The sequence below is a fragment of the Lissotriton vulgaris genome, chromosome 3_1 (assembly GCF_964263255.1).
Source record: "Lissotriton vulgaris chromosome 3_1, aLisVul1.2, whole genome shotgun sequence".
Lineage (NCBI taxonomy): Eukaryota > Metazoa > Chordata > Amphibia > Caudata > Salamandridae > Lissotriton > Lissotriton vulgaris.
Window position 1 is genome coordinate 1981697985 of NC_141689.1, and position 12283 is coordinate 1981710267.

The following is a 12283-nucleotide window of genomic DNA, read 5'->3' on the forward strand; positions in this document are numbered from 1 at the left end:
TTTTCCGGTTTAATAAAGAGTGCCATCAAGACAAAGATGGGTATCCCCAGACGAATGGAACTAAATGGGAGTGGGAGGAATATCGACCAGACAATGTTTCAACGCCATATATCGTCACAAACACAAGAGACTCATCCAATGCCAAACATTTTGTCATTTCTGTTACTCAAACACAAGCGGAACTATGTGTACAGAGCATTGGACATATCCCTGTGGGAGTCAGTGATTGTATTACTGTATTGAACATAGATGGCTTAAATAATAGTACCTTTTTAGCTTCACAAAATACTTATTTTTTGTGCGGAAATCGTGGATATTATCGACTGCCAGCCGGCTGGACCGGCATCTGTTACATTTTTATTGCCCCCTGTGTTTCTGGCATCTCCATTGTATCATCGAAATATTAAATTGTTTAACAATATTACTGTAAATAGAGAAAAAAGAACTTTGACTACTGATAGCATTGATCAAACCGACACTAGCCTACAACAATATATAGATTTTAATTTAGGATTGTTATTTTTTGTGGGTGCCGCCTTAAACAGCAGAAAAGTGTGACGATTGACTAGAGTAGTGGAAGCTGTCACTGATCAAACAGCTGTAGCTTTAGGAAACATCACCGAAGAATTGCAAATTGCTAGAATTGTAGCTTTGCAGAATAGAATGGTGTTGGATGTTATGCTAGCAGATAGGGGTGGTGCAAGTCGTGTTATAGGTAGTAGTTGCTGCATGTTCATACTTGACCACACCCCATCAGTGTACAAAGCGATTAATTTCTGCCTGGGACTGGAAAGTATTAACAGCTCCATGTATAATAATTGCAATAATTTTCACTTGTTGTATATGTATTCAGTGCAGTCCGATGATATGTTCTATGTGTGTTACTGCTTGCATACCTACCAAAAGCAATATTGCAGAAGTCAAAATGCAGAATGATTTGAAAAAAGAGATAGCTAGCATGATGGCCATTGATGTAAGAGATGAATATCTAGCTTTTCCCAGGAAGTCAACGGCGATTAGGTTAAGCATTGGCAGAGGACACGATTTGTTCGGCCATTATCGTATTTTGTATTTGCAAACGGCAATTTTGTATGCCATACATTGCCATGTGCTCATCATGTGCTTTGTCCTACCTTCTTGTTAACTGCACCTGAAGTCTGCCCGGCAACAAGCTATATTTAGTAATCCCTGCTTCCAGCATGTCCAGACATGCGCAGTAGGGTCAACGACCGTTACTAATTGGTTCCAGATAGGAATGTGTTTATCAGTTAACGAAGACTGTTAACTCCGCCCATCTATCGTTTGTGCCTTCCAATATGTCCTTGTATGGTCATGAAACTGTTCTTGTCTTCTGTAACGCCTTCTTTTGAGCCCCCTCATTGTGTATAAAAGGGGCCATGTGCTTAGGTTCGGTGTGCTACTCGATACAATACTGAAGACTGTTTGTGGACTGTAGTACCACCTTTAAAGGTTTAATAAACTTTGCTTTTGTATTTTCCAGTTTCATTGCCAACTTCTTCCTATGGTCTGAGGACTCTGTGCAGAGAAGGGCGAACCCCTTGCACTAAGTAGGCCTAGCTGAGGTTTGCTTACAACCGGGACCACCACCTTCCCGGGGCTGTGATATTTAATATAGGGGGGTCTGTGACGGACCCCCCAGCCCCGGGGACCACCACCCCCCCTGGGCGGGGCTTTGTTGATGTTGGGACAGGGCCAGCGCCGTCCCCCTCCTGGAGCCCTCAATGGCCCTGGGGACTGCCACCCCCCAGGGCTGGCTCCTGCAGTGTCCCGGGGTGCCCAATCCCGGGACACTGCTGTTTGCTGTGGTAGGGCAGAGCCTCGCGCTCCCACCCTACCACAGCAAACTGCTTTTCATCAGAGAGACTAGCATGTTAGCTGCTCTCTCTGAAGAAAAGCAATGCCGGCTCCCAAAGGACGTGGGGAGCCGGCTGGGACTGTGGGGGCATTTGGGCTCCCCCCATGATCCCCAATGTTTTTTATTAGCCCCGGGGGATGGGGTCCCCAGGGATTATAAAAAAATTGTAATAGACGCTATTTTTTTACGATAGATTTACCGTACGGTGCGAATTACGTACGACGTACTGTGTAAAGTCCAGAAGTCGTCCCGTAAGCTTACCCTAGCTTGAAAAAGTTATTTGAAAAAATATATTTTAGAGATATGTTTGAAGTTTATGTGTTGGTTGGTTCTAATTAGAGCTTTTATTTTTATAGCTACTTATAAGTAAGTACTTAGGTATAGTCTAAATATTTTAAGAAGCAGTTTTTTATAGAGTGGTGAACTTTTGACCTCTGGTGACAGTTTACAGTTGGGGGTAGAGTGGAAAGTTATGTCAGTTGGCAAGGTTTGAATTGTTGAACCAATAGAAATATGTCTTTGGTTTTCAATTATTGGGTGAAGGAATTTCCTTTGTTAGTAATGTGTATATATGTGTGAATTAAGAGTGAAAATATGCCATTTCTTTGGTTCTGCTGCAAGCACTGGAGTGGAGAGATTCTGTATAAGGCTATCTGCTGTGTGAGTGGCATTCTTCTTAATCTACCAATCAGTTTGAGAGGTGAGTTTAAAAGTTGTAAGGGAATGTATGTGGTGCATTTTATTTTTAGTAAAAGTAATGTGTTTAATCTTGAAAAATTTGTAGAATTGTATTTTGAGTTTTTCTGTATTTGAATAAGTATTGTGATAAAATCATTTGCTAAATTAATGTGGTTAGTGAGTCAGGTTTTTGCAATAAAGTGTTGTACTAAAAAACTGTAGAATGTGTGCAGTCAGTTAAATGGTTTAGTTTGGTAAATGTGTTTTGGTAAAATGTATGGTTTTAAATAATTTGACTAGAATCACACTGAGCATCTGTGTAAATTAAGGATTTATAGTTGTACCTTTTTCCATAATTTCCGCTGTTTTTCCTGACAGTCTTCCTCTTTCTGCTTATACTGTCTGCTCTCTTGTGATATTTTCTCTCTTTCATTATTTTTACTTGTCTTTTCTTATAGTGCTGCTTGTTTTCATAGTCCCTTCTGTATTCTTAGTGTCTCTCTGTCCTTATCGTCTCCTTTGTTTCTTAATAGTCTCCCTTCTTTTTATACTGGGTTCTCTGACCTTTTAATCCACCATCTCTCATCATACCTCCCTGTTAAGAATTCCTCAGTCAGAATACATAGACTGTTGCATACAGTGTAAGGTAGATTTACAAGCCCTTGGGCCTGTTTCTTGTTTTATTGTGTCTCACTTTTGGGTGTAATGTTGGTAAAAAAATAATGCAGCAAATTGAAAATGTATTTGGAAAATGTGTCAGAATTGTAACCTGAAATGTAGTGGTTATATTCATAGAATGTTTTCAGTCAATTAAACATTTTAGTGTGGGAAATGTGTTTTGGTAAAATGTATGGTTTTAAATAATTTGTCTAGAATCACACTTAGCATCTGTGTAAATTAAGGATTTATAGTTGCACCTTTTTCCATAATCTTCACAGTTTATGTATGCACCATCTCTCCTCTGCCTTCATCATCTCTCCTTTTGTCCACGCTATCTCCCCTCTGCATGCACCATCACTTCCTCTGCCTGAACCATCTCTCCCTCTGCCTGCAATATGACTCTGTATGTCTGCACTATCTCTCCCTCTGCATGCACCATCTCTCTCTCTGCCTGTAGCATCTCATTCTCTGTTTGTACCATCTTCCTGTCTGTCTGCACCATCTCTCCCTTTGTTTGCTCCATCTCCCCTCTGCATGTAACATTTCTCCCTCTGCGTGTACCATCTCTCTCTCTGCCTGTACCATCTGTGTCTCTGCCTGAACCATGTCATCCTCTCTGTGCACTATCTCCCCTCTGCCTGCATCATCTCTCCCTCTGCCTGGAGCCCTGCACCATCTATCCTCCTCCTTCACCATCTCACTCTTTGTCTGCACCATCTCCCGCTCTGTCTGCACCATCCCTCTCCCTCTGCCTGCACCCTCTCCTCCGCCTGCTGCTATTTTCACTCTTTTCTCTTCACCTTCTTCCCCCTTCTACCCCATGGTTTGTCACTCACAGTTCTTGCCTTTTCTCAAAGTCACTGAAATAAACATATGAAATGTGCTTTGAATTTTTGCGTGCGCTGCTGAAATAAGTTTTAATAGGCACAGAGTAGAGGCAAGGCGAGGCTGCAGAGCTGTGTTACATACATAGTGTAAGCAGATGGTGTCACCGTATGTGAGGGTATCACCCGGTGTGATCTGTACCCTCTGCACCCCTCTAGTGACACGACTGACAAGCCCCTTGGGCCTGTTTCTTGTACTATTGTGTTTCACTTTTGGATGTTTTGTTGGCAAAAAAATAAATGCAGTAAATTTGAAATGAATTTGAAAATTGAGTCAGGATAGTCCACTGAAATGTAGTAGTTATATACATGTAATGTGTTTAGTCACTTAAACGTTTTAGTGTGGGAAATGTGTTTTGCTAAAATGGTTGTAAATAATTTGTCTAGAATCACACTGAGCATCTTTGTAAATTAAGGAATTATAGTTGCAGCTTTTTCCATAATCTCCTCAATTTCTTCTGACAGTCTACCTCTCTCTGCTTATACTGTCTCCTCTCTTGTGATATTTTCCCTCTTATTTATTTTCACTTGTCTTATAGTGCTGCTTGTTCTCACAGTCTCTCTGTACTTTAAGTGTGTTTCTGTGCTCATTGTCTCCTCTGTCTCTTAATAGCACCCCTTTTTTTATAGTTCATTGTCTGATCTTTTAATCCTCTCTCTCTCATTATACCTCCCTCTGCCTGCACGTTCTCTCCTCCGTCTGTAGTATCTTTCTCTTTGCCCACACCATCTCTCTTCCGCCTGCACTATCTCTCTCTCTGCCTGTACCATCTCTCCCTGTGGCTGCATCATCTCCCCCTCAACCTGCACCATCTCACCCTCTGCCTGCACCATCTCCCTCTCTGCCTGCACCATCTCACCCTTTGCCTGCACCATCTCTGTCTGTGCCTGCATCATCTCCCCCTTTGTGTATGTGAATGCTGGGAGATACCACAGGTACCTCTCATGTGCACTCCTAATTACACTTTTACTCTGGGGGCATGCAAGGGGCCCACACAGTAAAGACGCATGCATTTCCGTGACGGTATTGCTGCTACGGAAAGGCATCTGCAGAGGCCCATTATGATATGGCTGGCGGTGTGTATTAGACACCAGTACTAGGTTAAACCCTTCCCGCCCTGGTTGTAAGGTGACCAGGGCAGAAAAGCGGTGGACTTCTTTGCCACTGCTGTGGAGCTGTCAGCCATGGTGGGGGGTCATTCTGGTTGGCATTGCAGGTGGATTGCCCTCACCATGCTGGCGGTGGGTATTGCAGCCTGGCAGGGCCAATCTGCCTGCCATCATCATGGGGCCATTAGTGTCTCTCTGTCCTCAATGTCTCGTCTGTCTCCTAATAGTCACACTTCTTTTTATACTCCCTAGTCTAACCTTTTTTCATACTGCCCCCCTGTCTTCTCATAGCCTTTATCTTTCTTCTTATACTCTTCCTTCTCTCCTCATACTGCTACCTTTCTCCTCATAATCCTGATTATCTCTTCATATTTTCCAGTCTTTTCATACTCTATTTATTCCCTTATACTGCATTGTCTGCTTATATCCTCTTTTCTATTTATATTTCATATTGTCTTGTAGTCTTATTTCTCTTGTCCTTCTATTTTCATATTCTTATGTTTGTTGTCATAATCTCTCCTGTCTTCTTATAAGTATTGTAATAGTGTATTTGATATAATTTATTTTTCTAAAGTGACAATATTTTTTATAATAGATTATTTTGGTCACCACTGAAAAAAATCATCATGCCTACTAAAATTGAAAAGAAGAAAGGACAAATGAAAGCAGTTTATTTAAAGAGGACTCATCTACAACATTTACCTGAAGGTCAATGTAGTAACAAAAAGAAAAAAAGGTCCTGGTAAGAAAACTAAGACTTTTCTGCGAAGATTGACAACCGCTAACAGTAGTGTGCGCAAAGTAAACAATACTGTGACTGTTTCTGCAACTAAGAGAAAAAACAAGAGTCATGGAACAACTTCAGAAACAAAATGTATATAGTAAAAGAAGGATTAATCAATTTAACGACATAAGAAGGAAGATGTTTTATAATAGAATTTTGTTCAATTTGACTAAGTTAATAAAGAATTGTAAGAAGAAAACCACATTTTATAAGAAGAGGAAATGTATTGAAAATGTAATTGAGAAAGCTTTTGAATTAAAAAAAACTTTTTGTTTTAGTAATCAATAGAATTCGATCACTAGATAAGCCAATTAATTTAATGAAGAGCAAAAGTACGTGGAGAAGAGTAATTAAAAGAAAGAATTTTTCGGAAATTTTTTGGGTGAATGGAAACATAGTTCAAGTTCTGAGCCTTTTTTTAATGAGGAGAGTTATCTTCAGAGTAATGACTTGTTGCATGCAGTTGACACTACAGGTCATGCTTATGAGGTTAAAAATGGTTGTCCTATTGAGAACGAGAAAATTGTTCCTAGAAATGCAGAAGAAGTGTTAGCTGATGAGGTATTAGGGAGAAGGCCTAAAGCTCCAGTGTACACTTGGAATTGCAGTAGTATTTGTAGTGTACAGCAGGAATCTATTGATTTTTTACGCAATTTCTTACGTAACTATACTAAGAAAAGTGTTAAACAAAAGATTAAGATGTTGCAAGGATTAGACCCTTGCAGAGTGAGAGAAAATACTGGTTTGCTAGGACATTCTTTGGCTTGTCTTTCTAAAAAAGTTTGTAGAAGTGTTTTTCACCATTTCAGGATGTTGGCAGTACATCATACTGAAATGAGGAAATTAGTCAGTTTGTTGTATTATGCAAAAAGTACAGCTCTAATGTTAAAGAAGTTGAACAGTGCTCTTTTGCATGGATCTGTGTCAGATGTAAAGAACGTTTGTGATGAAATTCAGGTTAGTTTCTTCGGTGCAGAAGAAGATAGTGCAGAAATTGATACCTTAGTAGAAGGAAATGTAGAACAAAATGTACAACATTGCAGTACAGAAAAATTTGAGCAAGAAATTACAAAGTTCAAGGTGGTTTCAGGTGAAACACCAAATTCTTCTTATATTTGTTGTTGACGTACTCATTATAAAAATCAGACTAGGACTGTTGATCTGTATTTAAAATGTGAAAAGGAAAATAATAAGGAGTGGATGGAATTTGTAACTTATTTGTTGGTTGAGAATAGTTTTGATTTGGATTGTGATCAGCGTATTTGTAAATATTGTTATGACAAAATAGACAAGAATAAAATGCCTGCCATAGCTGTACATAATAATTTTGAGTTGGTAAATATTCATTCTGAACTGGTGGATTTAAATACTTATGAGTCTATTCTTAGTGAATGTGTGCATCCTTTTTAGGCCATAGTTCGTATGGAGCCTAAGTCAGGGAAATTGTCTCCTTCAGATTTACAGAGAGGATTAAAGGGAAGAGTTGTGTATTTGCCATTAGATTTAAAGAAAAGTATTGAAACAGTTCATGTCGAAAATGTAGAAGATGAACCTTAAGTTATTCTTGTTGATGGTGTTCCTACTAAGAGTAAGAAAATCTGGCAGCAATTAGTGGATGTTAGGAAAGTGAAAAAGGCAACGTTGTGTCTGATAAAAAATAATCAATATTATAAAGATGTGTTTATGAGTGAAGAAGAATTAACTGTTGAAGAAGATAATGACTTGCCATCTGGACAAATTGAAAAAGTGGATGTGTCCAGAACTGAAGAAATCTACGAACATTACTGTGTTCATCCACTGCATACCGAAGAAGTGATGGGGAATACTATAGAGTTATTCCAAATGAAAGAAGCAAAGGGAAGTCCCATTAGTGTATGGGAAAAAAGCTTGGAAGCTCGTTGTTTCCCTCATTTGTTTCCCACAGAAAAAAGGTGTACGATATGATGACCGACCTGTGGAGATTCCTGTATCTAAATACCGGACATTAAGATTGTATGCAGAAGATCAAAGAGTTTGACAATGTATTCCGTATTTGTTTCATCTTTTGTTTGAGAGTGATTTGACTGGACTTTCTTATGCAGTAAACCATATATTGAAAACAGGTGTACATCTGCAAAATGTTTTGGCAAAGGAATTTATGGATAAAGTACACCAGAAAGATAATGTTTTGGAATATCCACTAATTAATCTCATGGCATGTCAGCGTGGTACTAATGAGTACTGGTACCGTCGTCATGGAGAACTTAAATGTATGCTAAGGAATTTAGGAACTCCTACATGGTTCCTTACTCTAAGCTGTGCTGAATATGATTGGGATGATTTCAATTTCTTCGAGAGGTAAATCCAAATATACTAAATATTGAATATAAGACACCTTGAGAATTGTGCTCTTTGGATCCAGTTAATGTATGCAGATATTTCAATCATAGAGTTGAAGCTATGATGTCTTTTATCACCAATAAAAAAAATCCTCCTCTTGGAGAGGTTGTGGACTTCTTTTGGAGAAAGGATTATCAAGCAAGAGGTGCTCCTCACATACATACGCTAATATGGATCAAAGACGCTCCCAAATTTGGAACAGATTCAGATGATACTGTGTTGTCTTTTATTGAAGAATACACTACATGTGATATACCGAAAAGTACACAGGATAAGGACTTAAGACAAGTCTTACGATTCCAAAGTCATCGTTGTGGGAAATACTGTTGTCGAAAGTACAAATCTAAGGACACATTCTACACCAAATGTCGTTTTGGATTTCCACGTCCAGTAATATCGAAAGGAAAAGGGAACAGTTTTATGTCATCTTTGCGACATACTATATCAAGAAAGTCTCCTAAAAATACCTACAATTTAAGAAGAAATGAAGATTCAAAATACACAAATGACTATAACCCAGTCATTTTGTCCATGTGGAATGCTAACATGGATATTCAATATGTTGCAGACAATTCCATTGCTGTTGCTCGATATGTAACATCGTACATAACAAAATCAGAAAGACAGAATTGAAGGAAATGTGGGAAGAGATTTCCCACGAGAAGAGTCTAAGTAAGAAATTATATACTTACAGTTTAAAGATGTTATCTCATCGAGAAATTGGAGCGTATGAATGTTTGGATGGATTATTATCTGCAAGTCTATACTCCAAATCTAGAAGAATCATTTGGGTGAGTCTAGGTCTTGCTGCAACACGAAACCGAGTACGTAAACCTGTACAAGAAATTGAATATTTAGCTGAAAATGAGCCAGAAAGTACAGATATGGTGAAAACAAATATGTTGGATACATATTATACAAACAGAAATCATCATCTTTAGAACATTTGTCTCTATGAAGTGCTGCAAAACTATAGTTTTAAACAGAATATTACAGAAACCCTCAATAATGGTATATATGCCGTGTTTGGTTCTGAAGGATGTCTGGTGAAACAAAGAAGAGGACATTTGATTAATAACCGTAAACTGATTTGCGAATCACCTGACAAAAGGGAATTTTATTATTTAGCTCTTTTGCAACTTTTCAAGCCATGGCGTTCAGAATTAGAATTACTTGGAGATTTTGAGAGCTATGAAGATTCCTTCAATGCAACTAAAGACACTATAGAATGTCCTGTTTTTGCAAATTATGTGAAAATGTTGAATGATGAAATTGAGCAAGAAGCTAGAAGTGCAGTTGAGATTGCTAGAGATAGTTCTCAAGACAGTCAAGCTTTTGCTTCGTTGAGTCAGGACCCACTAGGAGAACCAATTGTTCAAAATGAAGTAGCAACTGCTATGGAAGAGGTGGAATCAGCAATGTATCAAGCTCAAGAAGATGTAAGAAACTTAGGAATCTTAAAAGAACAATTAAATGTTGAGCAGAAACAAATATATGAGCATGTGAGAGAGCAGATTAACCATGGATTACTTCATGAAAAGAGAGAGTGCTCTGGCTCATCGTTTTAACCTATCCGATTGTACGTGAGTGGAGAAGCTGGAACAGGATTTTTTTTTAATTAAAGTAATTTCAACTTATCTACACAAAAGAACTGAGTCGCATTTGTCTTGTGTTGTCACTGCTCCAACTGGGTTGGCAGCACACAATATTAAAGGAATAATACAGTGCTTATTATTGCTACCAGTGGACCATAAAAATAAATTGGAATACCACAAGCTATCTGGAGAAGCTTGTTTTGAAGTTGCAACAGTCTTGAAGAAAATTAAACTTCTCATTATTGATGAGGTAAGCATGGTATCAAAATCAATGCTTGCCTTTGTGCATTTGAGAATGCAGCAAATTCTTAAAACAAAGTATGACGTATTATTTGGAGGAAAACACGTCATAGTTTTTGGAGATCTACTACAACTTACTCCTGTAAAAGGTCAACCAGTGTTTAGAACACTGGCACATGAAGATACCAGAAAGTCTTTGGGAAGTATTGGAAATGTTAACATTTGGTCATTTTTTCAATATAAGGAACTTATTAGAAATATGCGACAGGCAAATGATGCTGATTATTAAACTTTTCTTCAAGATATAAGAATAGGAAAAGTGACAGAACATGGCAAACAAGCTTTACAGAGACGATTACTTCCCAGCTTGTTTCCAAATGAAAATATTGCTCCTGAGAAAATATATTTGAAAATTGCAGAAAACAAGTCTGTAATTTGTTTAATGCCAACACTGCGTGAATGTTCTGTATTCAATGAAGAAATTATAAAATTGAAAGCTATTGACAAAATTGAACATGAAGGAATCACTATTGTTTTGGCTGAAAAGTTGAAAAAGAAATTGGATTCTTTAGAGAAGTCGATCAGTAAAACTGCTAGTTTAGAAAATAATTTGTATGCATGTGTAAACTGTAGGGTAATTTTACGCCGTAATTTGAATGTGGAAAAAGGTTTAGTAAATGGAGATATGGGTAAAATTGTTGATTTTGTTAATTATGTAAATGGAGATGGGATTGAATTCTTGAAGATCAAATTTGATGAAATTGCAGAAATACAACAATTTAGTCGTTGTTCATCTCGGTTCTTGCTTGTAAAAGATTTGTATGTACGCAAAAAACAGTATCCTATTTGTTTGGCATATGCGGTGACCATTCATAAATCTCAAGGTTTAAGTGTAGATAGTGCTTTAGTAAATATTGGAAGTACTGTGTTTAAAGAGGGTATGGCATATGTAGCTTTGTTCCGAGTCAGAACTTTATCTGGATTGTACTTGATTGATTTTGATGAGACAAAGGTTAGTGCAGATGCAATTAGTTTCAAAGAGTATAATAGATTAGGAAGAGAATACGCTCCCAAATGAGGACAATATCCAGTATTTGAAAAGCGTGTGGTAGGTAGAAAAAGAAGATTTGAGAATATCTGTAGTGAAACTGTAGAGAAAGAAAAAAAACAAGATGAAGCTGTGTCTGCAAGCAAAAGGAAAAAGGACAGTGTTGAAGAGAATGTTGGTTATCGGTTTGAAAATAGTTGTGGTATCAACTGCTATGCTAATGTAGTTTTTAATGTTGTTTTATTTCTTGAAAGTTTACAACAGCAAATTGTTAAAAATCGTGACGAAAGGTTCTGTTCGTTGTATTCTGTTTATGATAAATGTAGTAGTGATAAAAGTAAAATACAAAGTGTTTCTGATATTCAAAATGTTTTGGACATATGTTGTGGTTCTTCTCAATTTACACAGAATATTCAGCAAGATTGTCAGGAATTTTTAATGTTTATGCTTAATGTACTGGAAGATGAAGGTATAGATATTGAACATATTTTTGTCCTTTCTTATGAATGGCAACATGACTGTCAAAATTGTTTGTTTACATGTAGCACTAATATAGACACTGAAAGATTAATATATTTGACTTTACCAGACTGTGAATCAGTGTCTTTCAACAATCAAGTTAGAGGAGCTAGTCAAAACATGGAGTGTAGCCAATGTAAATCAGAAAGTTCATCAACATTATGTATACAAAGATATGGACAGTATGTTATTTTAATGCTGCAACGTTGTAGAGCTGATGGAAGAAAATTGGAAACTTTAATACAATTTTTTGTAGCTGGTCAAGTTTCAATATCAGGAAGAACTTTTGTAGCTGTTACAATTATTTTTGATGATGGACCTTCTACAACATCTGGACATTACACTGTTTATTTAAAATGTCTGAAAGGTTGGATACATTGTAATGATAGCCAATTAGTTTTTAAGCAACATCTGCCTAAAGAGTTACCAAATTCTTACCTAATATTTTTAAAGCCAAAATTTTAAGATCAAAATTTGGCCTTTCAGGATTACTGCTGTAATGGTAGATAA